Source organism: Ambystoma mexicanum, chromosome 9 (genome assembly GCF_040938575.1).
Source record: "Ambystoma mexicanum isolate Mex_15411 chromosome 9, UKY_AmexF1_1, whole genome shotgun sequence".
Lineage (NCBI taxonomy): Eukaryota > Metazoa > Chordata > Amphibia > Caudata > Ambystomatidae > Ambystoma > Ambystoma mexicanum.
Window position 1 is genome coordinate 1,008,928,147 of NC_090931.1, and position 27,804 is coordinate 1,008,955,950.

General features: G+C 42.0%; 1 protein-coding gene across 2 annotated transcripts in view; it reads left to right on the forward strand.

Annotated features, from left to right (window-relative positions):
* Positions 1-27,804, forward strand: part of STK39 (serine/threonine kinase 39) — a 2,038,823-nt gene that overhangs the window by 1,704,198 nt on the left and 306,821 nt on the right. The gene's annotated exons all lie outside the window — the stretch shown is intronic.

The following is a 27,804-nucleotide window of genomic DNA, read 5'->3' on the forward strand; positions in this document are numbered from 1 at the left end:
AAATGGACATTCCTCGGATATGTGCACTGTGGTTTGACGCGATTCACTCTGCAAATGAAAGAAGGCATCCGTGCTACATTTCCCTGCACACATATTCGCACAATTCTGCACATTTTCTCACCTGGGCAATCAACGTCTCTCATTTCTTCATAAATGCAATGTTGTTTAGAATGATGTAGCACATTTTATTTTGTGCTCTGACATTTCTTTGTTTTAATATGGCTTAAAACGTGCACACACAGCCAGTTGAATTCTTCAGCTTCAATGAGGTCACACGCATTGCTCTTTTGGTTTTCCGAGAAGGCTACCAATCAAACAACACATAGGGCCGATTCAGAAACCCATTCTGGTGAAAATATAGGAATGCTATGCCCCCTCTATATCTGAGCCACAAAGTGTTTGGCCCGATTTGCAAACAGCTTGTGAAAGTGCGCATCACACATGCACAAAGTCAGATGCGGTATGAACCGCTGCTGTCCTGCTGGCATTTCTAGCCTTGAATGGGAACATATGTTTCTTACTTTAGTAACACATAAAACGGACTCCGAACAAGTAAAGTGGGAGCTTGGAGTCTATCACGAATTCGTACGGGTCAAATATGTCACAAACATGCACGCAAACTGACCTAATTCCCATCATCAGACTAGATTCGGTGGCACTGAGTTATCTGTGTGTTTGACAACAGAGAATAGCACAGGGGCAACGTGCTGGTCTTGGAAGCAAGACCACGCAGAGCAACAGAGGTTCCAATCCCGGATCCGAGTTTAAAATCCAAACTCAGGTATAAAAACACACAAAAAAAAAACAATACAATAAATAAATGCAAAATAAGTCATACCACTAACTACGATGTTCTAAATATGCCAACCCAGTCAAAGCTCTACACGTTTACCCCACCCACACACATATACAACCAGATACCCCCATCTGCCCTTGCCCGTTCACACACAGACTTAACTCTCCTGGTCAAAAACAAAGCACAAACTGCCTTTATAATTGAAGATACGTAATTATGAACTGTTGAAGTCGAAAATGACACATTAAGGACAGTGATGGGAAAGAAAGAAGCCGAAAGAATAAAGGACAGATGGTAGAGATCAGAGAAGAGATCAGAGAGGGTAAAGAGTGGCTGTGAAAGTCAATCTCTGAGACAAACATTCTGCGGGAAGATTAGACAATGTATTCATGGAGGTCTGTTCCTATATTAAAGAGCAAACTAACCTATATGGGATAATGTCAAACCCCGCCTCCACATGCAGATTGTCAAAGCTTTGCTGGTGATGCCGCTCAGGCCACAGTTTTCTTTTAGTGTCTATCGCTCGATTGCTACTTCTTTTATGTCACAATAAATAGTGCAGCACTTCCATATGTTTGCACACGGTTCGCACAATGTATAGCTTTCAGAATTAAGACTGGGCATTACATGATGGTGTTACTGATCTCTCTAACGACGTAAAGGTTTGGAATCTTGTTTTCGGTGTCTTGTACTTCCCAATCTTATAAACCGTATATTTTAAATTGACATATTGCTTTCATTTTACCAATGTTTTTTTGTCTTTCTGGGGCCAGATTATCTAACATGTGTGCCAGTGCTAAAAAGGGAGCACATGCTTTGCTAATACAAAATGGAGCAAACAAGGTTTTGTCACAATACATATTATCTAATAATGTTTGCACCAAAGCAAAAATGAATGAGACTGTTTTTTGTACTATGTTTGCTGCAATGCATAAAACAAAAGGTGTTTAATACATTTCTTGTCACTTTACACAACCAGCACAGTAAATAAAACAGCCTGTATTCATATTGCCCAGGTGAAGATAATACGGATTGGGGTTAAATCTTTTTGCTCCATTTTGTATTATCTAAGCAATAGGTGATGAATTCACTGGCTCTGCTTTTTTGCACAAGTGCAAAATTTAGCTAATCTGACCAGATTTGCACTGGTGCAAAGCAAGTGGTGCAAATGAATTAAGCACCAATTCTTCTGCTCTGAAAATAGAGAATGGAGCAAACAGGCTTAGCTCCAATCGGTATTATCTAAAAAGGTTTTCAGCACGAGGAGGAGGCTGTTTTATTTGATATTTTGCTGCGTAACATAAACAGGAATGTAGTAGATACCTTTTGTTGTATGCTTTGCAGCAAATATAGTGATGAAACAGCCTGATAAATGTTTCCCTTAGTGCAAACTGTTTTAGATAATATGGATTGTGACAAAATCTGTTTGCTCCATTTGCATTACCAAAGCATTTGCTCACTTGCTAGCACCAGTGAAAATCTTTGATAATCTGTCCCCAGCTTGTTGATAAATTCCTTGGAAGATTGACAGTTGTATTTGTTAACACTGCTCATTTCCTCATGTAGAATGATGCACAAGTCAAGTCATGGTTTACGGACATGATGCACATTGCCACACTCAACTACTCTTGCAAAACTGCATGTTGTTTAGTGTGGCTATTTAAAGGCATTAGTGCTAATACATTGTGAGTATTAAGAAACGAATTAGAAGACCGTCTCAGGACTTACATGATACACTCGTTATCGACAGGACTGGAGTTTCACATCCTGTAGCAGATCCTTTTGTTTAGTGTGGTCTGTATAGTGAAGACAAGTGTGGCATTATGCCAAAGCACTGTGGTAGGACATTCTGCCAATATCTTTACAAAAGAAAAACATTCTGCAACTTTATCTGCGGCTGCTCATACATCCATCTGGTTTCTAGAGAGCCCGGCGAAATCGAATAAAACTGGCAGCCACTCTGTCATATGCACTCATTATCTTGCATCCTCCAGATCCACAGGTCAAAAGGAAAGGGGGGCACGATTGGAGCAATCATTGTAGTGCCAGTTAGACAGTGCTACTCATGCATTTAATTAATGGGGTCCTAGGCCTATGACAGATTGCCATTTGGCAGGCGTGTGAAAGCTCTAGCTTGCTTTTTTTAAATGTGTATTCAATAATACAATTATTTGAGTAATTTCATCTCTGAAAGGGTAATCTTCTAAGCAGATTCCCCTTTGAGAAGCTCCATGGCAAAAGCAGTGCGTATCTGTGTCTTGCTGTATCAGTATCCTGATTTGCAGCACCTGCTCTAGCACTGGCACAGAGCATGTTCAGAGGTCACAGCTGCCCATTTGACAGCTGCATCGACAGCCAAGACTCTGCAGTGCGTGGGCTGCATTTAAGATATGCATCCCCTGTACTCAAACTATGATGATCAAACAGACCCCATGCTGATGGCAGGTAAGATCTAAAATAAAACTATGCCTGAATTTAGGCATAATGCAAAGCACTACTTATAATAATGGCCACCACATCCCAATTGATATTGCACCCATGTCAGCTCCTGTGCGTCAGCTCTGCTATGGAAGGTGATGTGTATTCTAGTCAACCAGGTGGAGACTGCCAAATGACAGGACCTGGAGCCTCTTCTCTGATCTCTTTGTGAAGGTAGGTAACGCCCTCTGCCAGAGACAGTCGCACAGCAGGAAAGTGTCCAGGCCTTGGGTATCAAAGGAGCATAACATCAACAAACTCACAGGGGGCCACTGCGAGAACCACAAACTCTCATTTTGCCCAGTGACAGGGCTTAAGACAATCCTTTTCCACCACTGTATATGTATTCAAAAGATGTCCACCACTGTATATGTATTCAATTTCATATGTTCACAAAAACAACTTTGCTACCAATTGTAGACACAGTTATTTAATGTATATCAAAATCAATATATAAAGCAATGAGGCAGTGTTGTGCAAACATGGGTTTGTTGGGTGCCTATGCATTTGGGAGTACATCCATCCTTAGGGCCAACCCTATATAGGTCATACATAAATAACAAATATAAATATTTAACACCAATTATCAATCACAACGTCGTGTGTAGTAAACATATATATAGCATGACAAGAAACATATGCAAAAAATGGCATTTCACCAAACACAATAAAAACATTTAAATAAAGATTAACATTTCACCAAACACAATGGAGAAAATGAGAATAAGCACACACATAGGTTAGAGATGTCACAAGTATAAACACATCTGAGATACACATCATGATTCAAGGTCACTTTTACCTTAGCCACCACCACTGTGTTAAACAGAAAATAAACAAAGACTAAACCTCAATGGTATCATAATCTGATGAGGTTTCACAACCCATGATATCACCCCTAAAAAAGGCCCATTTTATAATTTCTTTGGTTCTTTATATCTTGCTTAATTGCAGCCTAATGGCAGCCTCCTCCAGCTTCCAAGCACTGGAACAGGAACTGAACCCATGTTACAATGTATCCTCTTGTGCCCAAAGCAAGTGGGTTGCCCCTGAGCTATCCTTTCAAATATATATTTGTTTTGCTTGAGGAAGCAGCAGATGGTATATTCCAAAGGCGCAGGGCAACTTCATGTAAATTAATTATCTCACCTTGCGTCTATCTACAGTGTGCCTGTGATGCAGGTCTGGCATTTCTGGGTTTGGCCACACAGTGCCCAGGCAGGATAGGTGGCAGAAGCCACTAGGTCACACCTCTCTCATAACACACCCACTAGCTCCCTGGATGTGCAAAGCAGATGAGAAATACTGATGAGATTTGCGTTCATGCTGTGCTGTCACTGGGTATAACAGGCATTTCTTACCCCTTTCCAGCTAGTTAGACCTAGCCCCCATTCCCTTCCTGTTGTTACAGTACTGGTAGACAGCTCCGCCTCTGAACCCAACCATTCAGCGATTCTTCACTAATACAACCTGTCCGTGATGGCAGCTCCATGGTTTTTCCTGCATCACTGTTATTTCTCCAGCTAACGAGATTGAGATTTCAGGTCAAAAAAGCGGTGGTACATTCTGCTGCATTTACAACTGCATTTTTCAGGTGCAACACAGACATCTGCTCTTGGCGCTGCCTCTTTGTCCAGTGGATCAGTGGTAGCAGGGGTAGCAAAGACAGGTATAGGGGTATGGGAGGAGTAGCCTTCGGTAGCAGCTGCTACCCCTGGGAACCCCCAATTGACACCCCTGCTCTTCACAGAGGATCTACTTACTGTCAAGAGCTCAAGGAGGATGAAACTGTACTTTAAAGTTAACAAGTGGGATGTCTTCTTGTTCATGTTTGAAGTTTTTGGCAGTACAAAACAAATGTACTTTTATCTCCAATATTGTTTATTTACTAAGAAAACAAATAAGTGTTACTTATTGAATTTTAACATGCAAGTATTTTAGCCAAGCTGTTAACGCGTTTACTGCACCTATAGCTAAGCAAAACAATGTATATATAGTGAATGACTGGCCATTTATGTAAACTGTTTCTGTGTATGGCATCCTATATCATGAATTGGATGAGTGACTGCACCACAATAAGGTCCCACGGTCTGTAAACACATGCAGTATTTGTATTTTATTTTGTATTTGTATTTTGTTTATTTATATAGTGCCTTAAGCCAAAGTGCTGTACAAATGTCAGCTTACTGTACATTAATTATGAATACAAAATGAGACAATGCGCCAGAGAGAAAGAAAGAAAACATGTATAAAATTGCCATAGAAAACAAAAAAAAGAATACTATACAGAATTAAGATTGAAGGAGATAGCTTTTCAAAGAGGAACACAATGAAGAATAAGAAACAATCGATGAACGAGAAAAGGGAAGCGCTTTCCAGTGAAGCAGAGCAAGCAAAGAAAACAAACAAAAATGCGATTGAGCACAGGGAAGGCAAGGAACTACTATAAGAAATTGAAATTCTGATCAAAGGACCCATGAAGAGCATACAAACAGACCAAGGATATAAGATAAGAAGGAGCAAGCCCATTGAGGGATTTAAACAAATTTCAAAGAAAGGTAAGACAGATTCTAAAATGTATAAGGGGCTGATCCCATTTCCAGCAAAGCATTTCAGAGAGATGGCATAGATGCTGCTAAGGCTGATATCTGGTTTGTGATAATGTTCAATGGGCAAGCAACTCTTTCGCTTGATGATGCTCTCATGTGTTCCCATGTGATAGTATTGGATTCACTGATTGGGTGGAAGCAACTGAACACAGTTGTTGGGATATATGTTGTCTGTTGGCAAAGTGTCTGTTGTATTGGGGTACTGAAATCATATTTTTTTTCCTTTGTTTTGTAATGAAGAAGGCAGGTTCATTATTCACTAGTTCATGGCGTTGTTCTGGTGGCGGCTAAAATGTATCAGGGTTGTAGATTTTTAAAGGTTTTAATTATGTGTTGTTCTTCCATGATTCAGCCTTACCAGTATTCTCTGTTTTTATTTTTTTGTTTTGGGTGCCATATTTGTGCAGATGGGAATGTACATTAGATGCTGTTTTATCATACCGTCACAGTGTCTTCTCCCCTTCCTTTTGAATTTCCTACTTGCCCCTTTCAGATGCGCCAATTCTCTATTGAACCCTTATTCTTAGCTATAATCATTAAGGAGCTTCCATGTTTTAGAGGCTATGAAGGCAAGATCTCTGGTCATCTCTGTGTGCAAATTGACTATTATGGAATTGGCTGTGATTGATCCAAGATATTTTAAATGTTGCTTAGCAATGCTGTTTGCAAAGGGTTCAGCAGAAATGTTTAAAATGTCTCAAATTCGCTTTTGGCTGTAGTCTAATTGTTCAGATCAATGTCCTTACCTCATTTGACATTACCTTGGTGCTATCTTCCTCAACACTATTGCGATGGTGCATTGTGCATGATTGCCTATCTTTCACCTTCTGCTTGAGGGAGGAGGCCTCATCATCTATCTGTACATTATCCTGCTATCAGAGGGGAACACTTCAATCTCCTTTTAATGCATTCTCTTGCCCTGCTATCTACTACTGACATTATCCCCCTTTCTCTGACTTTGCCTAACACACTGACCTCCAGACCTTCACATGATGTCACCTGCTCCATCCTGTGTGCTTCCTCATACTTACATTCATCTGAGCCACCTTTTTCTCAGCCGTCTTTTGCGTCTTGCAGCTCCATCAATGGGTGTATTCACCAATGTGAAAGACACCACACCAGTAGCATTGGTGCTTTCAATGCATTATAACACAAGTTACCAATTCTACTGCTGCTTGAACTTCTGTGCATGCTAGGAATTACCCCAAATATGAGTTTGTGATATGAAAAGAATTGAGTGGAGATAGTTGCCTCACTGGGCACAACGTGTATGAGTAGCATCTGTAGTATTTGGCCACATTTTTGGAGTGACAGCATTTATGGATAGGACTTTCTACTCATTGGATGAAAATAAGTTAGATATTTTGATCAGGAAATCTTGGAATGGTTTGTTAGAGAGATTGTTGATACAATTGTTAAGGTACTCAAAAGTGTGCACCCTATTTGGAGGGTGTTTACCATTAAGTCTATCCGTCCATCTAAAGACGACTTATTACATCTAGGTGGGTGATCTGTCATAACACCAATGATGTATGATATTTAACAATTACGTATTGCAATAATGTATACTTTTTAGCTGTAATCTGTGAATAGCCAGGTTTATCTGGTATGGTCTGGTATGATGAGTTCAACTCCTCCAGTTTTAGATGATCTGCTATTATGGAAAATACTCTAGCATGTCAGAAATAATGTGTCAAGAATGTTGAAGTGGTTGGTGAACCATGTTCCAACAAGACATATGAAGAATAGATTGGCATTGTATCTGGTTCAATTACTTATTTTAACTGGTTTACTTGCAATGAACAGTCTGAAATTTAGCATATCTGTTTCAGGATTTTGTTTGGGGATTGGTGGTGGCTTGCTTTTGTAATGGTCGCTTGAAGTTTATTTAATTTGTTTAGCCGGGTGCATGTTGTGTCTTAAGTAAGGGATGTGATTGGTAAGCATGTGTTTATATAGCTGAAGTCCTACAGTGAGATGTGTTAAGGTTTGGACAGATTTGTTGCCCGCATAGAAAGCAAGCGGTTATCTGGGACTTTTAAGTCCATCAGGGAGGTTATTGATTGGTGTAATGAGGAAGGGCAGTTTCCTGAGGGAGTTTTCCTGTATATGAAATTGTTTGATCCATTATGTCAGGCCCAATATTGTTTTTTAACCATGGCTGACTGGGACATTTTCATCAACTGATCTCAAGTCATAGTTTACTCCCTACTACTTTATAAAGCCACTATATATAACAGATGTTTATTGAAAGCTTTTTCCACATTGTTGATTAGGTCAAACCAACAATACTTGGTCCACCTCAGGCTTGGAATATGGGTGAGATAGTAAAAAACAAATTCTGTGAATGTGTTTTGCTACGGCTATGGGCCCAATATCTGGCATAGAAAGCCATTCAGAAAAAGGGTATAATTGTGGTTTTGTACTAATTGTTGTTTGGCTTTATTTGTAGTGTTATTTGCCTGAGAGATGGGAATATTTGATTGTCTAGATGGTATGTTCTTTATTAAAAAGGGCAAATTCAGTATTAACAGTAAGCTGCAGGCAATTGTTTCCAGGGAAAGAGGAGCTGCCCAGGGGAAGGAAGGAGTTTTCAATAGAGATGAGAGTCAACACCTACCCCAGTTCTGGGACAGGGTATGAGTTAACAAAATACACTAGAATGCTCTCTAGTCCTTACATTTCAAAGATACCGAATTGTTTTCCTATCTGCAATTTCAGTGAAGGGTGTCATAGTTTCAGTAAGCTTCCACCAAAATAAGAGGGTTTGCAGGACTGACACTTTTAAGAGCACCATGAGCTTTGGTGGGGATGCCGAGCCCAGAAACACTATATAAGGATTGACGCAGGTGTTCAAATTGGGACTGGAGAAGCAATTAAGAATAGCGTGTGTTGTTTTGTATATGTGAAAGTCAGACGAAACCTATGGACCCCTTGTATATGTCAATGTCCTCTACATGTATCCCTAAAAGTACATATTGTATGTTGTTTTTGAATTTTACCTCATGTAATCTGCTTTAATTCAGGAATTCGTGGCTTGTTTACAATGTTTGCAATTAGCATCGGATAAGATAATTGGTGTAATCCTTGGGCTCATGACATTAAATCGTGACATTCACATAAGCAACAACCACTTTATTATATGCTGGAATCACATTGTTTGGTGAGACTCGATTTTGTATCCAAGATGGCTGCCGACTTGAAATTTGTTTCCTTATTTGGAGCCCAATGGGTGGTGTGATCTAAGGCAAGGAATGGAGGCCTGGGGATGTTCACTCACTCATTAAAGAGGTTTCTGAAAAGAGAGTTGTGATGATGTTGATTCACCCCAGCCCCCATAAACTGCTTTATATCTCACCAAGTGTTACTACTTCTTTTATTCTTTAAAACGTTACAATGAACTTCTATTCAATTGTGATAAATTATTATTATTTTATTTTTGTTTTGTACAGTCACCTATTTAAGCATTTCAATATGCTGATTAAAGGATTTATTTTATATCCAAATAAATGAATGATGGTGATACATGGGTTTACTCTTTTGGTGTTCGCATGCAGGAGACATGGAGAAATTGGCTTCCAGGTGCATTTCAAAATCCTCTTTTTATTGTTGCTATATGGGACTCAGTATCAATCCAAGTTTGACACAGATTGTAGTATTGACATAGTTTCCTCTCTATTGTCTTTGTACTTCGAGGTCTAGTCTCCAAGTGACTATTAAAAGGAGATGGGTGGTGTTGCACAATGCTGTGCCGGTGCTTTTTTGGGATCCTCCAATCATTCATTCTCTTGTTGAGTAGTCAGGGTTGGGACATTTTGACCATGCATTTATGCTGTGTCTCTCACTTTATGGGGAGTGGTGATAGTGTGGCACCCCAACCACAAAGTGTGATAGGAAATAGGATCAAATACACGTTGTTACGTTCAGAGAGGCCACATCAGTTATATTTCTCTAGGCAATTAGTTTGAGTAGCAATGTGTGAGTTTGTTATGTGAAATAATGCTAGATTGGGCTGCAGATCAAACTTAATATGATGCATAGTAAGCATGTCTCGTGGGTTTCACAGATGTTCTATAAACATGTTAATGTAATGTTTCAAACATTGTTGGTTATACCTTTAATGCTTGCCAATTTCTGTTCGGCTAAGGTTGTCAGAGTATTCAGCTGAGGCTGCAACACAGGGGCAATATGGAAAATAATTAGAGCATCACATGCCCATTAGAGAATATTATTTGACAAGTGTGCATTTCTCAGCTGACATGCGGAGGCATTTCAACACTTTTCTGGCAGATCATTTAATTATACATTAAAACGCATTCATGCTACAGGGAATATTTGACAGGTATCGGCCACAATTGTAAATGTCTTCATGAGTTGCTCTTTGCGTAGCATCCTCACATGGACGTACATGTCTTCATAGTTATCCCCATGAGGTTTATCACATGTCCCCATACAAAGTACTGCTAAACCTGGACCTGGCAGATCAAACAGAATGTGTATTGACAAATGTATTTACATATTGCTCGGAAGGAGAAATGTGGGAGAAAAAACAAACAAACAAACAGTAGATGTACTCTAGGTTAATAGATACAGTGTGAGGACTTTTCTACTTGACATCGGGGGCGGCAATATCACTCTGCAACATCATGATTGTTTTCTTTAGTGAGATCCTGTCCAGTCAAGCAAGCCGCCATGCAACGACGCATCTTCTTAAAAGGTTTGGACGAGCGCCTTTGCAATTGGGCTCGAAAAATGTCTGCCACAGCAAAATCATGTACAATTGCCTCACTCATTTTCTCAAAATATGTTTTTGTATTCATAGATAATGCTGACGTTCCTAATTAGTGTGGCTTAAAAATCCCTGTCACTTGCCCTCCTGGTGTTCCAGGGGGGCCAGTGCAAGATATGAAGGTGGAAATGGTTACACCCCCTTGCACCCTAGCACTTTGCATTTCACACAGACCTGCACTTCCCTCTCTCCCTCGCACTTCTTGTTACTGCACTTGCACGATCCGAATGTCACAAGGCCTAGTAGGGCTTATTGTTATCTTTCTCCCTTGTCCTGCACCCCCTACCCCCTTTTTCCCTCTTGTGGTGCCTTGAAACACCATTTGTTGTATAGGTGCCTTACAAATATCCTGTAAATAAATAAATCAAATAAATCAGTGACATTGTTTTGATGACAAGGGCTGAATGTTTTACGTCTTGATGTTTTCTTTTTCTTTACTGGGGAACAACTACAATACGGAATGCATTTGAATATACTGAAAACAACCTTATTCTATGGGAAAAACAGTCCTATGGACTCTATACGTGGGGAACTAACATCTTTCTTACCCCACTCCTTTTCACGTGCTAAATCCACACTGAAGAGGGGCAGTTATGATAACACCGTTTGCCAGTAATCCCAATGGATTTAGCACCGAACTTGCAATGAGACCATTTGTTAGTATTTTCCTAAGGAAGCCATACCTATCAATACTTCTTCTCTAAATCATATGATCCTTCCTACGATGTCCTGGTAGTGGAACTTTTAGTCATGTTACACTAACATGGTGTTACGGCAGGGGAAGGATATTTGTCCCTGTCCCCCCGCACCCTGACTTAGGTATTCTCAGACATGGGGGAAGCAGAGACTAGCCAGCGACAACACCTTACTTATGTGGCTCACAACCTAAGAGTGTTCCAGTAGTGATATTTGAAGAAAGTAAGACATGTAGGTCTGGGCATGTAGCAGACTACTTTAAAAAACCCTCTTCAGGAGCATAAGACATAACTAAACAGTATAGTCCTTTAGATAATAATTATTTTAGACAGAAGCATTAATGTATCACTCAAAATAAATAATCAATATTACAATAGTTTGTCAACTCCTACAAACACAAAATGTGCTATGACTTTATTCCTACATTACATCACAGTGAAAAAGCAGAGACACTTGTGTGCCCTGTGTTCTGTTCTGTTGCTTTAGTGACCCAATGAGTACACTGATTGTTTTCAATTATTTTTGATGTTTTTTCAGTTTGGCATACATATGACTTAGAGTAAACCATTAGTATAACAAATTAAACTTCTCTGAATGAATTATAGTATCCAATATTAGGTTAGCAACAAATGTACTGATAACTCTTCTTTAATTAAAAATAGACTTCTTTTCAGTGTTGTGTATTTATTTATTTATGTATTTATTGTGCATTTGTAAGACGCCTATACATCAAGTAAATTGTGTTTCACAGCGCCCACAAGGCAACAGGGAGGGAACATGGGAATGAAAGCAAATATAGCAATGAAAGATTGAGGCGCCCCTACTAGGTCTTGTGAGCATTCAGCATATGCAAGTGCAGAGAGAGAGAGTGGGGGTAATTGCTAGGTGTATCAAGAGGCAAGTGCTAGGGAGTGAGCAGCTGTAGGTGCCTTGGTGGAGTGGTCAGCTGCCAATAAATAAGTGCAGGCCTGTGGTGATATAGGCCAGAGGGTGCTTAGGCGAAGTGCAGGGAGGGGTGGAGGGTGTAGGCAATTGGATGTGGCCAGGAAAAGTGCCCTGGTCACCAATCTCAGCAACTGTGGGATTGATCAGAGTAGGGAGGAAGGGAAGAAAGAGGTGAAAATGAGAGTCTTGAGGAGCTTCAGTTATTTGAGGAGATCTGGCTCAAGACGAAGAGGGAGGGGAAGGCTGTTCCATAGGAGGGAGCCTGCTGAGGAAAGAGATCAGCTACCAGCTTGCTGTTTAGCAAAGCCGTTAACATAGAGAGTTGGTGCTGGAGGAACATAAATATCTGGTTGGAGAGTATTTAGTGAGAGCAAGTTGCAGATAGCTTGGTTCTTGGCCCCAGACAGCCTTGTGGATGATGCAGAGGGATTTGAATTTGATCCTTGCAGCAACCAGGAGCCATTGGAGAGTTTTTAGAGCTGGAGAAATGTGGTCCCTGGACTTGAGACCAAGGATAAGTCTTGGAGCCCTATTCTGGATTAGCTGCAGGGGTCGTAGAGAAGAAGAGAGTAGATTAAGGAAAATACTATTGCTATAGTCTAGCCTAGAGAGAACCAGAGCTCTAGAGACATTGAGCTTCTGGGGAAAGGAAGAATTCCTTCGAAGAGGTTAGGTTGAAAGTGGGACTTCTTGTCCAGGTCCTGAATGTGAGGGATGGAGGAAAGGGATGAGTCAAAGATGACTGCAAGGTTTCTGGCATTAGATGAAGGAGAAGGGGGGGAGCCCATAGAAGATGGACAGAGTGAGGGACAGAAAGAGGGAGCAGGAGTCTCAATAGGACAGATCTCAATCTTGCTGGCATTTAGGCAGACATCATTGGAAGTACAGCAGGATTGGATGGGTTGGAGCCCTGAGGGACGCCGCAGGTGGAGATAGAGGTGGGGGAGGAGAACGAGCCCCGTATAACCTGGCATGGACGGTCACTGATTAGGTCAGCCCGTCAAGGGCCTGCTCCGAGAACCCTAGGGTATCATGGAGCCGTTTTATGAGGATGGCGTGGTTGACCATATCATGTGCAGAAGAGAAATCAAGTAGAATGAGAACAGCTGGGAATTTGGAATCAAGGGATTCAAGCAGTTCCTCACAGGTGTTCAGAAGACCAGTTTCAGTGCCTCAGGATGCTCGGGATCCAGTTTGATGGCAACCAACAAGTTCAGCGTGGTGGGTCAGTTGGGTCAGAAGACCAACTTTTCCATGAGTTTCCCAAAGAAGGGGGTGATAGATACGGGGCGGTAGTTGGCTGAACAAGAAGGGTCTGCAGAAGGTTTTTTTCAGGAGAAGGCACACAAAGGAGTGCTTGAGGGAGAAGGGGAAATATCCAGTGGCAAAAGAGTGGTTGCAGAAATCAGAGAGTGCAGGGGCAAAGGAGCAAATATTGTCCTTAATGATTCTAGACAATTCCATTGCATTTGAATCCATTGTATTTGAATCCAGCTAGAAGTTAAAATGTAGTAACATGATGTTTTTTAAAAGATCATCATAAATAAGATATCTATGAATCACTAAACTGCAGTCAGCCCTCCGAAATGCCCTCCTAAATGGTAGCACACAATATTATATATCTAAATGTTAGGATATTAATCACAGCACAGGGTTCAATGTTGCATACACCCTTTCAATACTCATGCCCAGTTAGGGCCAATTTTAAGCCAGCTGGTGAACATGCATGAGGGAGCATCTCACAATTGCTTCTTATCACATGATTTATTTGGTGGGGGCATTCTAAAGAATGTTTATCTACATGTTGTTACTACTTCACAAAGACAGTTTCGGATGGATGTTGCTACCCTTCTAACACATATAAGAGAATACCGAACAACTTCAATAGTGCATATCTTACTAGTTGGAGAACAACATTTCTCTCTCCTGCTGCACCTTGAAAACAATCAACTGAACGCTGACACCAGTGAGAATACAACCCGCTAGGGAAGAAAGTCGATCTTGTAAAGATAACAAGTTTAATTTCATGTGCAGATGAGATCAACTGCACATAACTCTGCCGCTAAGAACGTTCTTCAAAGAATGGTACAAGCAGAAATGTTTCAATGGCATACTCTGTACATTGTCTTTGAACATTTCAAGACTTGTTACTTTGGGGTTGGTGGTCAAGAGCACCTGGTGTCATGGAATTCAGAAATCTTATGGTTCAGTTAGTTATATGGGCTATAACTCGTGCTCACTTGGGAATGGGCCAGGTCATGCTTTGGCCAAAGTGAGATAACATGCACACCAGGTGCCAGCCTCTGATCGCAGAATTGTGGGGCACAATCCTCTTGGGTGAAAGACACATCGTCCCAATACTTTCAAGAACAATGAACAAACAGTGTGGTGGGTGGGGGTACAAACTGTCCTCATGGGTGCTCAGGCATGACTGGAGATTTCTGTTGCCTCATGGATTGGGCCTAGTGCAGGCACTGCCTTTACCACCTTCTCTCATGTACCTATATTGTTAATATCTACACAAAATAGCAATGCCACTCTACCTTGGGCCACATAAAATGATTACACTATAATTGATTATATTAGCATGGGGTCCCGCTGGACGGGACAGCGTCCCTTTCACTGACGCCCTCCCCCTGGCTCATCACAGTGCCTCGAATGCCTCTCCGCTTACTTTAAAGTGCCCAGGGGAGTGGGGATGGGGCTGCCCCCTTGCCAACATTCCCCCTTTCATTACTTCTACAATAACACATTCCGGAATAGTTCAGCGCTCCCACTCCCCAGTTTCTACATCCATATATGGCTTATTCCTTTTTACTGGCACCCACACCCTGCTCAATGATCACAAGCTCTCCCCCCTATGTCCGTACTCTTCGGGTAAACAGGTAATGTAAATACATCCCCTCTCCCCCACCAGGTCCATCCAAACCTTTCTGCAATTTTCTGGATCAGGGGGTGGGGAAACAATGGTGTGCTATAGAGGATTAACTTAATCTCCATACAGATGGGGAACATTTCATACATCAGGTCTCCTAGTGGGACTTCAATTTGTACTTCAATGTTTTTTTGTTTCACAAGGTGCTTTTGAACCCCCAATTGATAGCATCATTCTTGTGCTATCAGGTACCACAGTGGCACAGCATCGAAGAACCAGCTGACACATGCAGAAAATGACCAGGGTGAAAATAATGATGGGCATTAACATCTTCACAATTGCTCCTAGCCACGATGGGGCCCAATCGAAAGTCATATTCAGCCAATCACTGTCCTGGATTCCTCCCTCCTTCTTTATACGAACACCCAGACCATGGACAGCTGCAATAATGTGGCATAATGATGCATTTTCCACGTCTTCTGGAGGTGTGAATGTGCAACAGGAATCGCAACATTTTTTGCAAACCCCACCATCAATTGCTGTTAACATATTGAACACATCTATTTTGCATTGTCATAAATCTAGGTGCTCGTAACTCAAACTTGATCATGTTGAACCCATTCTCTGTGTCGTTTGCGAGTTGGACCAGTAAGCACCTCACGATCTGCAGGGCTGCAGTCTGCACTCCCGGCAACATTAAAGAGGGGAAAATGATTCTGCTAATCTTAAAAGTCTGAAATCTTCTGATATTGCTGCAAGCAATGCGGAATAGTCTTTAGAAATGTAATTCGATCTTTTCATCCTTTGCAGTTGCTGGAATTGTCCTTTGCCTAGCTGGATATGAGGCTCTTGCATGGGCACCAAACTGTTATCTTTAGGTTTCACTGTGGGGAAACTCGTTGGCTCCTCTGTAGGCAGCACTCCCCCTTCAGTTGCTTTTCTGGGATTACCAATAGTGTTGAATGCAATGTGGCCAGCGGACAACATCCCCTCCATGAAGCTGGGAGGTGCAAGTAAGCTTGTTGACCACAGATCCAGTAGTAATCCATCAGTGCCGCTGTTCCTTTCTTCATGTCTGCCATCAAAAGAGTTTTATTGCAAAGTTTGTTTGTGCAGACAAAGACTGTACCTTTGCTGCAGAAACAGAGCTTGTACTTTTCTTCCTTTTGCACTTGCACCAGCTTTTCCATCATTGTAATCCATGCTAGTTTTGCGATATGCTCTGTCCAGATTTGCACACAGCAGTTGACCACTCTTGCTATTCTTTCCTTGCTATATGTCACCAGTCCTTCTGCCAAGCAAAGTAGTGTGCTGTCCTGCCAGTTATTATTGACATATGCCTGTCCCTTCACCATCAGATAAGGTAGCTCCACACACTTGTTGTTATTGTGGCCGTCAGAGCATTTTACAAAATCTGGGCCTACCATGTGCAATTCCACACTGTGCACCTGGAGCATTCCTTTTATTCTGTATAGGTTATATAGAATAAAAGGAATGTTATACAGTATAGCGTAAGATGAACCAGGCATTGTGCCTTATAATTGGGACTGCTTGTGGCACTAACACCTTGGGAGCCCCTGACGTATGCGAAATGAGTGAACACACATACCAGCTCCCATTTACAGCATTTCTCCCCACGCCACTCATATCCGAGTACCAGGAATTAGAGAATTTGGGGTCATGAATATCCTCGATCACATCAAAGCCCAACCCTTTATATGTGTCATACTTTTGTTGTACTTCTCTTTTCATTCTACAATACACATTCTTCAAAATAGTTTCTTCAGTAGTACCATCAGAAATACCGTTATACCTTTCCATAGTGGGAGACAGTCCTCTCCTTACTGTAAATAATGTTTTCCTTGCTTCCTTTACAGATGTAACCTGCGTATCGGGGTCAATATAATCAATTTCCATTATTATTATCAGTGTTCACGTTAGTACTGATATATTTAACTCCACCCATGATCATAACATTTATATGTATTGTTACATTTGGATAATATACAATCCTACCTCCCCCATTCATCCCCTTTATAAAACCTCCCCCTATAATACCCTCCTTCCAATGCACTACCAGTAGTATTAGCAATATATTACATATACTCCTCCAGCAATGGCTGACCCACAATAATATATATATATGTCCACAGTCTCGCATTGGTGTCTCTACTTCTCGGGTACCTACTTAACAAACTATGTACTTTGTAATTTGGGTCCCTACTTAACAAACTATGTACTTTGAAAATTGTGATATCTTGAAACCTTATAGGTTTATATTAGGCATTTATCGCACCAATTTTTACAATTTAATAAACACCCTTGAACTGTGATATCTAGTGTGTGTCTTGCTGTGATACCATGCCTTCCTTACAACACCCAAACTCAAACAGCTCATAGGTCACTATTGGCCCAGTTTATCCTTAACCACATTGACGGGTTCCAAGATAATCTTTGTTCTCAAGTCGGTTTAGAATCACAGGGACAAACTAGTAATCTCTGGACACAAACGATGTTCTTCACCCAAGATCACAGACAAGTTAATGGGCCTCTTCACCCAGCAACGTCATTTGGGGGTCGTCAGTGGCCATGTGGCTCTTTAATTCTGGAGTGGCTAGCTTTCTTGTTCAGGCCCCTTAAAAAATGATGAAAAATTAGAACATGAGGGCCACAAGTCTAACACTTTCAGCACTGAACCTAAATAAGAAAGAATAGGAATGCCAAAAAATGTGTCTTTCTGGAATTCTATACAATAATTGCTAGACTTATTAAAGGTTTATTTCAGGCACACTTCAGGGGGTGAGTCACTAATTTAGTCTGTTCACAAACGCCTCAACTCAGCCTTTCATCCTTCTGAGGTTGATAAATGGGTACCAACACAGGTTGGGTGATATTGGGTGTATATTTCTTCTATGTAAATCGCTTAAGCTTAAGTGCTATATAATAACACATCATTATCATTTGGTCATGGACGTCTGCTTGCAATCACAGTAATTTGGTAATATGGGCCTATACACACTCATCTTAATGATACATGTGCCGATCCATTCAGGTATGAAATGTACATCACATTATAGTGATATCGTAACCATATTTTTCGTAGTGTACAATGCCATGTGATGCCACTTCCTGTTTTGTCAACTGGTGAAAGGTCATGTTCCATCGCTTCCCGCGAAATCACTTTGGGGTGGGGTCAAATGAAATCACGTCCGGTGATGGCATCAGGGGTCAAAGGTCATGTGATGTCACTTCCTCTACCCCTGGCATTTTGGTGAAATGACGTCCCTGTCTTCACCCCACGACCAACAGGACATTTCCCATGTGGTCATTGCACAGCTTGCCGCTTTACCACTAAGACAGCTGTTCTCATGCATGAGACAATTAAGTGGCATTGCAAATATCTCAAAACATGCCCAACCAAAAATATCATCTAGATTATCATTTGTCCACGCATGTTACTTCATGTGGGAATGACCTCCCGCACTGCATCCATTTGAATTCTTGAACATAGATCTCAAATCAATCTTCCATGATTTCCATCACACTGACGACAACCTCAAACATTTTATCATTGACTGTATCCAACCTTACCCTTGTGACTACAGTGCTTTTTAGTTGTCTGATCAAACGTGAACAAGCCTGGATCTACAGGCTTCAAACACACATTGACGTTCTGAATGAACAGATACAGGTGGCCCATTTACTTTTACTGGTTTCAGCTGAATTTAATTCATTTTTCCATTCCACATCCTCCATCTGAAGTTGGAATGCATTGTGACTGATCACACATTCCTCTAAGTGTACCATTAGAACTTAAACTTATTTTGTGCCAATCATGTCAGGCTCCATTCCAACGCTACTCCACTCTTCATATCTATGTCCCACAATAATGCATGTTAGCTGCTAAACAACTGTCCAATATACGCAATTCCCTCCCACAACAGATAAAGGGACCTTTCCGACTGTCGGCATCACAACACATGCACTCCGCTGTGTTTTTGAATACATGTTCCTCTGTAAATTTAGTTAGGAATTACTGACTAATTTTAATTTTACATCACCTCCCACTACCGGCATCATCCATTTTTATTAACTTTCAGTTGAGTTCCGGAACCCCACACTCGATATTTTTGAGGTTTTTTTCAACATGCCTTGTATTGAGCCTGCCAAGTAGGGTAAGCCTGTTCCTAGCTATACTTCTTAAACCTAATGTATGCAGCATATCATGCATTTTTGTAATACCTGCCCCCTTTTCCTCCCTCTCTTTCTCAGATACACCAAAATTGTGACACACTTCAATTTGAAATATGTATGACTGGTGTAGAGTATCAAAACTCAAACTCAGTCACATAAAACCACAGTGAGTGCCCTCTCACTACTGCAACATAATCTTCTTGAATTCATAAACAAGAAAGACCCCCAAATTGGAATATAGTTGTCACTATTTATTTTCTAGAATTTCAGTCTAGATGTGCTGTCTTTACGCTATAGGGCCCCAGAGCTAAAACCTAAGTACTAGTGCCGATATATAGGTATGCACCCTTTCTTCAACCACATGTACCCTTTGAATTATTTTCTTCTCCTTCAGAAATTGGTTATAGAACAACAAACATTAACAACAAACATTAACACAGATGACATGTGTTTTTAGTTCTTGGACACTTCTGTGCAAATCACCACCAATTGAACATTGTTCTTTTTCACTTTCTCTGTAATACATGATGACCCCCACTGTTATATGGTGCCACTCTTTATGTTAAGCTTTGGCTCTATGGCTCGTTGTTTGTGACAATGGATGTATATTCATTTTGGTGTGTATAGAATTTTGGTTTTATTTACTTTTCAACTCGAAATTGTCCAAATTATTTGTTTTTCAAATGTTATTCTGACTGAGGTTATATAATGTCATTATCAGCATCAAATGCATACATTTAGCTTGTTTGTTTTTCAAGCTCGTTTGATCTTACCTAGGGGACCAATGCTTATCGGGAAACAGGCACCACACCCTGATCTGAGTTAACAAGTCCATTCTGCGTTTTTGTGTATTTATAGTAGAGGATGTGATACATTTTCTGTTTATTTCACTTCTGCACTTGAACACAAGGAAGTTGTGTCTCAGATCGATCTTGGGCAGCCATGAAGCTCGAATAGTAGTTGCTGCTCTTGTACTATGTAAATCTACCAACACAGCGGATGCTACTTGTGGGGTTTCCAAGTATTATTACTAAGCATGCAGAAGCAGAGATGTCAAGGCATTTAACAATGTAAATTCAAATCAACTAAACGGTTAGGGGTATCTAAGTATCTGAGTTAAGGATGTATATTGCAGACTAAGATTAGCAGAAATGTCAATGAATCAAATACACATTGTAATGTTACAGTTATTTTAATCTTATAACATTTGCCACAATGAGCGCACCTGATAACATGAAGCTAACATGTACTTAGGCATCTGATAATCAGGCATCTGATTATTACAATTAGTGTAATTGTATTTAACACTTTTAACTTTAGAATATGATGCATTCTTGTCATGTATGATGCATTCTTGCAATTGTACTGTTTTATTTAGAGCTACACATATATATTTTTTGTGTCCTACATTTTGTTCATGTGTTATTGGCCCTCATTAGGACCCTGGCGGAGAGGGGTTTACGCCAGCGTAATGCATGGCGTACCTCTCCGCCAGACTACGACATTCCGTAGCGCCATGGAGATTTTTACGCCTGCTTTTTGCTGGCGGAAAAATCCATGGCGCTACGGGACTTGTTGTTAATTACGCCACCGTAATTTACGGTGGCGTAATTAACGCCTTCCCCACTCCCATTATACCCTATGGGGCAAAAATGGGAATGGGGAAGGGTAAATGGGGATTGGGGACTTACCGCCCCGCCAACCTCGGAATGGGGCGGTAAGTCCGCCAACCCCCATGGCGGTGTTGGCAGCTCTGCGCCATGGTCCATGGTGCAAATTGCACCATGGACCTCCGCCAGGGTCGTAATGAGGGCCATTGTCTTTGTTGTGAAATGCAATAGAGTTTTAATCCAATGTATGCTTATCTTTGATTGATTTGATTGTTTGTTATATCTTAGTGTTTCTTAAATTTATATGTCTGCCTAAACACAATGCGGGTCATGTTCCTCCCCATGTTGATTGCATGGGAGGGGAGCAACTCTTTGCACTTCAGTGCAGGTGCGGCTGGCCCATGGGGGTGGGAGGGGCCTTGCCCCACCAATGACACTCCCATGCACCATGTCCATGAGTAACAGCAAAATCCTGTCACTCATGGAGATGGTGGTGGCTGCACTGAATGTGCAAAGGGGAACGCTCCAATGAGCCATTCCTGCTGCACATGCTCAGTGTAGGCAGCCCCAGGCCAACAGTAAAAGAAGAAAAGCGTGTCTGAAAAGGATGCCTAAGGATGTTAAGAAAGAAATGTCCCCAAGGCATCCTTTTCTTCACACACCCAGCCCCATGTCATGTCCCTCACAGACTAGGGTGGGGTTGTCTTTGCAGACCTCACCTCAGTGTTTGCAAGAAATAGGACAGGGGATGGGGAAATGAGGCAGGGTCAGTTGTCAGATACAGCCTCTGAGCATTGACCCTCCTCCTTGGAGAAGCGTCAAAGATCAGAAGCTGGAGACTCGTCCTCCCACAGTTATGTCACTGTGTATGGGCACTGGGCCCCACCCATGGCAGGAACATTCGATTTACTGGAATTTTCCATTTTCCTGCACGTGGGTCGGGCTGAACGGCGGTCGTAGCAGGCTGCTGCACCAGCAGAGGAAGGCGTCGGGTTGGTCGGACACCGGGTCAAAAAGGTAAGTTTGCCTCTCTTTCCACTAGTCTGCCCCCCAGCACTGGTCAACAATGCTGGCCGAGATCTGGCGGCATCAGATGTATCACCACTGGATCTCGGGAAACAACCTGGCCTTCTTCAGCCCTGGGTGACCATGACCGGGCTTCACCGAGCCCCCAGCTTTGCTGAGGGAAGCTGGGGGCTCAGTGACCTAATCTGCACAATGTGCTTCTTCTTCTGCCCTGAAACATGAAGTGCCTCTAGCAGAGCAGATCCCACCAAACACAGAACCTTGTTTTCTAGAAAGTTATAATTTGGGAAAGACATGCAAATTCAGATGCCGATTATACCTGAAAGTAGCTTTCAGGGCCGGAAACCATCTTGTCGTTTTTGCCTTTTTCATTCAATGTAATGTGGAGTCAGCTGGGAAACTTGCACACTTACATCTCACAAGTAATATCAGCTGGGCTCATGCCAACACTCACTGCCCACTGCAGAAGCTTTCAATACAACCAGGCCAAGGAGAGTCGAGCGTGAACTGGTAATGAAATGCGGCAAATGGCAATTACACAAATAATAAATCCATCCCTTCCCAAACTCAGGCTGCATTTCAGAGGAAAATAGAATATTGTGTGGGTTCTCCTCTCAGAACTGTGTGTATCGTAGGTCTATTTCTACAACTTTTCGTGAAAATTGGGCTGTAAAATGCACCATTTCCACTCCTCCTTTAAAATACAAATTCGTAGCGGGGAGAACCGCGCCGGACGCCCCTTTGGTGCATGGGGCTCGCTCGCTGGACTTGCTCGCTCACGCATTTTGGGAAATACATTTACGCACTAACACTTTAAAAGTTCCCCAGCCAGCACTGATTCTGTGCAAAGAGGCTCCTCATAGAATTGTTCCTCTTTTACACTAGGCAGTGGATAAGTAAGGAGAAAGCATAGAACAAATCACTTTTACTCTCCTGTTTTCTACCACGTTCAGTGAAAATTGTAAATGTTGCTTTATATATATGCTGTTCAGGCGCATTTGCAATGTATTTCTTTGCAATGTGCCTGCTTTTACCCGGTTATCATTTCAGGCGGATTCCAGAGGAATGAATTGCATTAACGCCAGCATGACTATCACTCGAAGCAATGATAAATATCCATGCTCGTGCCAATGTACCCTCATTTGCATTGCAGAGTGGAAAAGGCTGACATATCATGTCTGCCCTACTCCCTAAATCCAGCTTACAAATACAGGAACATTAGGTGGTTAGGTGGTTAGGCAAAAGTGGCAGAAACATTGTTGTATGCCACAATGAATCATCCTCTTCTCTTGTGAAGGGTCCCCAACTGAGTTACCTTGAATTCCTGCACATATAATAACACAAGTATTTTATAGGGTTCTGCCTATATTCTATTCTATAAAGGAATACTTCTTTTGCAAATTAGCTTTCCATAATCATCAGCATAAACGGTATTATGAGAAATGCACAAGCCACCATCACATTGGTAGAATTTATAGTCATCATTTTTCACTACTTACGCCAGACACAGGTAAACAGAAATGACTATTCAATCTACAGATTTTTAAACGTTTGCATGTGCCTCATTCCTTAAAATGGCCCATTGCTTGCGTGTTCTTGCAGAGCACTCTTTCTGGCAGGCCCTTCTTCCTCACTAAGTCAGGTTCTTTCTTTGCGTCCCTTTTGCCACCATGAACATTTGATAGTTTGTCTTGCCCATATGCATACATGGTTCTATCAGGAATTGAACCGCATTACACAAACAGTTCAACAAGTCGCTTACCAAAATGTAAATGGACGGTCAATGGATTAAGAAATAAACACTCATTTTGCTGATCTCTGGTATTTGGCGACAGTGACCTGGTACTTTTGCACTGCAGCGTAGCCAGGTCCCTGCCATCAAAGCAAAAAGCCCTCCCCTTTGGCACTCCGCTGTGCAAACGTAAACGCCACCTGCAGTGTATGCATGGCATGTGGCGTTTACCTTATATCCCTATGGAATTCACATGCTTTTTGCATCCATAGGGATCCCCAGCATTTGCCCCTGCATGTAAATGCATGCTGGTGCAAATGCTGGAGTATTTCTGTGGCTGAGAGGAAGGGCAGTGGCGGAAATGCAAGTTGCGTTGTGCCCCTCTTCTCCATCATACAAATTGAGAAAAATGGGGAGTGAAGTGAATGTAAGGCATGAAAGCCTCATGCTAGACATTTAAACCTTGCATTTACATTACCCCCCTAGAGCAAAATGAACTCCTCAGTGTTTTGAAATAGATCAGGCTATTCAATGTTAATGTTCTCAAAGCAAGTGGCTATACAATTGCTTAAGAAGCACATACCATATTATCATATGAAGAGTTAAGTGAATACATTTGTGTTACTTCTCAAAAGTGCAGATGTCTGCCAAGAAGCACATCCTAAAATACAATTGTGTTACATTCAGGCTGTATAAGCTTTCTAGGCACTCATTCATACATTATGCCTTAAACATGAAGATGTCTTCTTCTGGTAAGCATTTAGTGACCTTTTTTCAGATTGTCTCCAGCTTTGCTTTCTGTATGTATTTGTAAAGCTCTTCTAAGCAAATAGTCATTTTTTTCCTGTGTGTGTGCTTAGTTAAAAAAACAATTCTACCCACAGGAATGCACAAGTCTACCCAAAGGACAACATTGACTCTCGCTCCAGCCTTGGCTAATCTCTGCAATCTCTCTTTTGCCACTGGAGTTTTGCAAGTCTCTCTTAAGCACTCCTTGTGCACCCTCTGCTTAAGAAACCCTCTGCAGACCCCTCCATTCCTGAAAACTACCACCCTATCTCTATCACCCCTTTCATGGGCAGGTTCCTAGAGAAGCTGGCTATCTCTCAGCTCACCTCCACACTGAATCTGCTGGTTGCCTCCACGACCATCAGTCTGACTTTATAGCATCCAGAGGCACGGACACTGCTCTTCTGAACACCTGTGAAGACCTGCTCTCAAACCTCGACACTAACACCCCCTCTCCTCATTCTTCTTGGCCTCTCCTCTGCCTTTGACACGGTAAACCACACCATCCTGATTGCACATCTCCACGACACCCTAGAAATCACAGGTCAAGCTTTGGCATGGGTAACCTGCTTCCTTTCTGACCAGCCATCCCGGTTGGAACTTGGGTCCTTTCTCTCAACTAAACCTGTGGCGTTCCCCAAGGTTCTAACCTATCCCCCTGGTTCTTCAACGTCAACATGGCTGCTTTGGCACGTGTGATTGCTACTTTCATCTCTAACTTCCAGTGTTATGTGGATGGCACACAACTCTCCTTCAGGCTACTCTCAGCCACCTCCTCTAACTCACTCATACCTGACTGTCCTAAATTCAGTCATGGTGTGCTGCAAACAGCCTCTACCTCAACGCCAGTAACACTGAGATCATTTGCATTGGGACTCCTGCTCCCACTTTCCCACTCACACTATGGCCAGCCTTCCTTGACCTTGCACACGCACCCACCTGCGAGGCAAAAAACCTTGGGGTCAACTTTGACTCCACTCTCTCCTTCTCCACTCCCATTTCGGACATCTCTAAAAAGTCCAACTACCAGCTGAACCTCCTTAGAGGTACTTTTCCTTTTCTCACCTTCCCCCAGTGGCTCACTCTCTCCAGAGCCTTGGTTATCTCAAGTTAGGATTGCTGCAACAGCCTCTTTCTTAACCTCCCTGCCTCTGCTTTGCACCCTCTGCAACGCATCCAGACAAGAACCGCAATACTTATCCTTGGCCTCTAGCCCAGTGACCACATCTCTCTGGCACTGAAATCCCTCCACTGGCTCACCATGGCTGCAAGGATCAAGTTCAAGACCATCTGCATTGTCCACAAGGCTTTCTGGGGCCTGAGACCTACCTATCTGCAATGATGCCTGCCTAAATACTGTCCTTCCCAAGCCATCTGCTAATCTACCTCCAACTTTCGGCAAGTGAGTCGGTTCTCTGAGTAGACATTTGGAGGGAGATCTTTATCCTCAACAGGGTCCTCCTTATGGAATAGCCTCCCTGCCGCCTTCTGTCTTGAGCCTGATCTCCTTAAGTTCTGGAAACTCCTTAGCCATTCCTCTTCTCCTCTTTCTTCTCTCTCCACTCTATCCCTCTCTCCCTCCTTTTCCACACAGCTTGCTGACTGGATGCCAGGTGTACCTCAGAGTCTCACAGGTCCCTGGCACCCCCACCCTTCCTCTCACACTTGCCTCCGGGCCATGCACTTGCCTAATCTTTACTGCACTTTGTCAATGACCCTTGAGAGAGGCATCTCTCAGCACTTACCCAGCTTCTTACTGACTGGGTGCACTTGGACCTCCCCCTGCACTTGTCCTCCCCCCTTAACCCCTCCCCACTCCTGTACCGTCTATGCGCTTGCACGGTCTGAACGTACCATGCCTTGAAGATTTGTCTATCTGTTTTCCCTTGCCCCCCCCACCTTGCATGGTGGCTCCTCAATGAACTTGGAAAAACTACAGAATCATCGTCAGACCTATTTCCCGTTATCTAAACTGTTAATTGTATTACATGCACTCACTCTGCCTGTGCAGAATTGTATTGTTCAGAAATTCAAGGGCTCTGAATTACTGTTGTTTTTTTCCCCTTGTTCCCTCCCTCCTTGAGAGCTTTGAAATACTTGCTTTGTGTATAGGCGCTTTACAAATAAACATTACCATAACCATTACCTATGTAATGTACATGGTCTTCTGTCGCTAATGGTAGCCTTGCTGCGTTTCGCTCTGTAAGAAAAAAACAAACAGGGGTCAGGTTGATCAGTGGGGGCAGGGCTCAAGTCGAGGGTTCACGCGGGGGGACGGAGTCCACCCACTTCTTTCAGAGGGTGGACTCAGTCCCCCCAGCTAAAATAAGAAACATTGAATGCGCTCTTTGAATTAATGAATTAAGGCTGATCTCGAGACCGTATCTTCAGGTTTGCAGACGTACACTTCACCATTGCACTACATAACCTGATGAAAAATAATAAACAGCTAAAGGTGAAATGTCCCATTTCGGTACTGCAAGTTGCAGGGAAAAAATTGGTAGTGGTTCTTGTAGTTTAAAACATGCACCCCTTTTAACGTTTTCAAAAACACTATTAGAAGAAAAAAATCCTCTCTTTGTTTTGTGTCTGTGTTGATTTTATGAAAGGCAAATGCCATTCATTCTGTGCAATTTGGGTGGTTATGCAAAGCCAATTTAATTAAATGTGCATATTTCACCTCGGTATGCTAATTTCTGGTGATGTCACATCGCATTGTGTTTGTCCATGAGTCCCCCCACTTTAATTTTTAGGACTTGACCCCTGAGTGGGGGAGTGGGAGAGGCAGATGCAAAACCTGTGGTGGTGACGTGTTTAGTTCCCAAGCAAGTATCCGGTCCTGAGGGCTAATCTGCTTTCTATTGGTTTGGCTGATTAAGTTAACCAAAGGGATAAGTCCAAGATGTGATAGACTATAGCATTTTTGATCTCGTTAGCTGCTGGTCTGGTAGAGTGCCATAGGACAAAAAAGAGCCCTCAAAAGTGTTCACAGAAAGGTATCTCTGATTTTATTGATGAAATGTCTTTCAATATTTTGTACAAGACAGATACATAATTCGGAATGCAGTCTTCATAAATTAACTGATTTGCAGATACACACAGGCCTGCGAGCATATCCTAATAATAAGCTGCACATTTGTAGTCTTCTGAAATTATTTGCTATATTTTGTTTAAGATATAAATTGTTATCTTATATACCTCAGCCGATGATCATCTAGTATTTTAATCATTATTCTGTCTATATTATTATGATGGTTTCTGATTC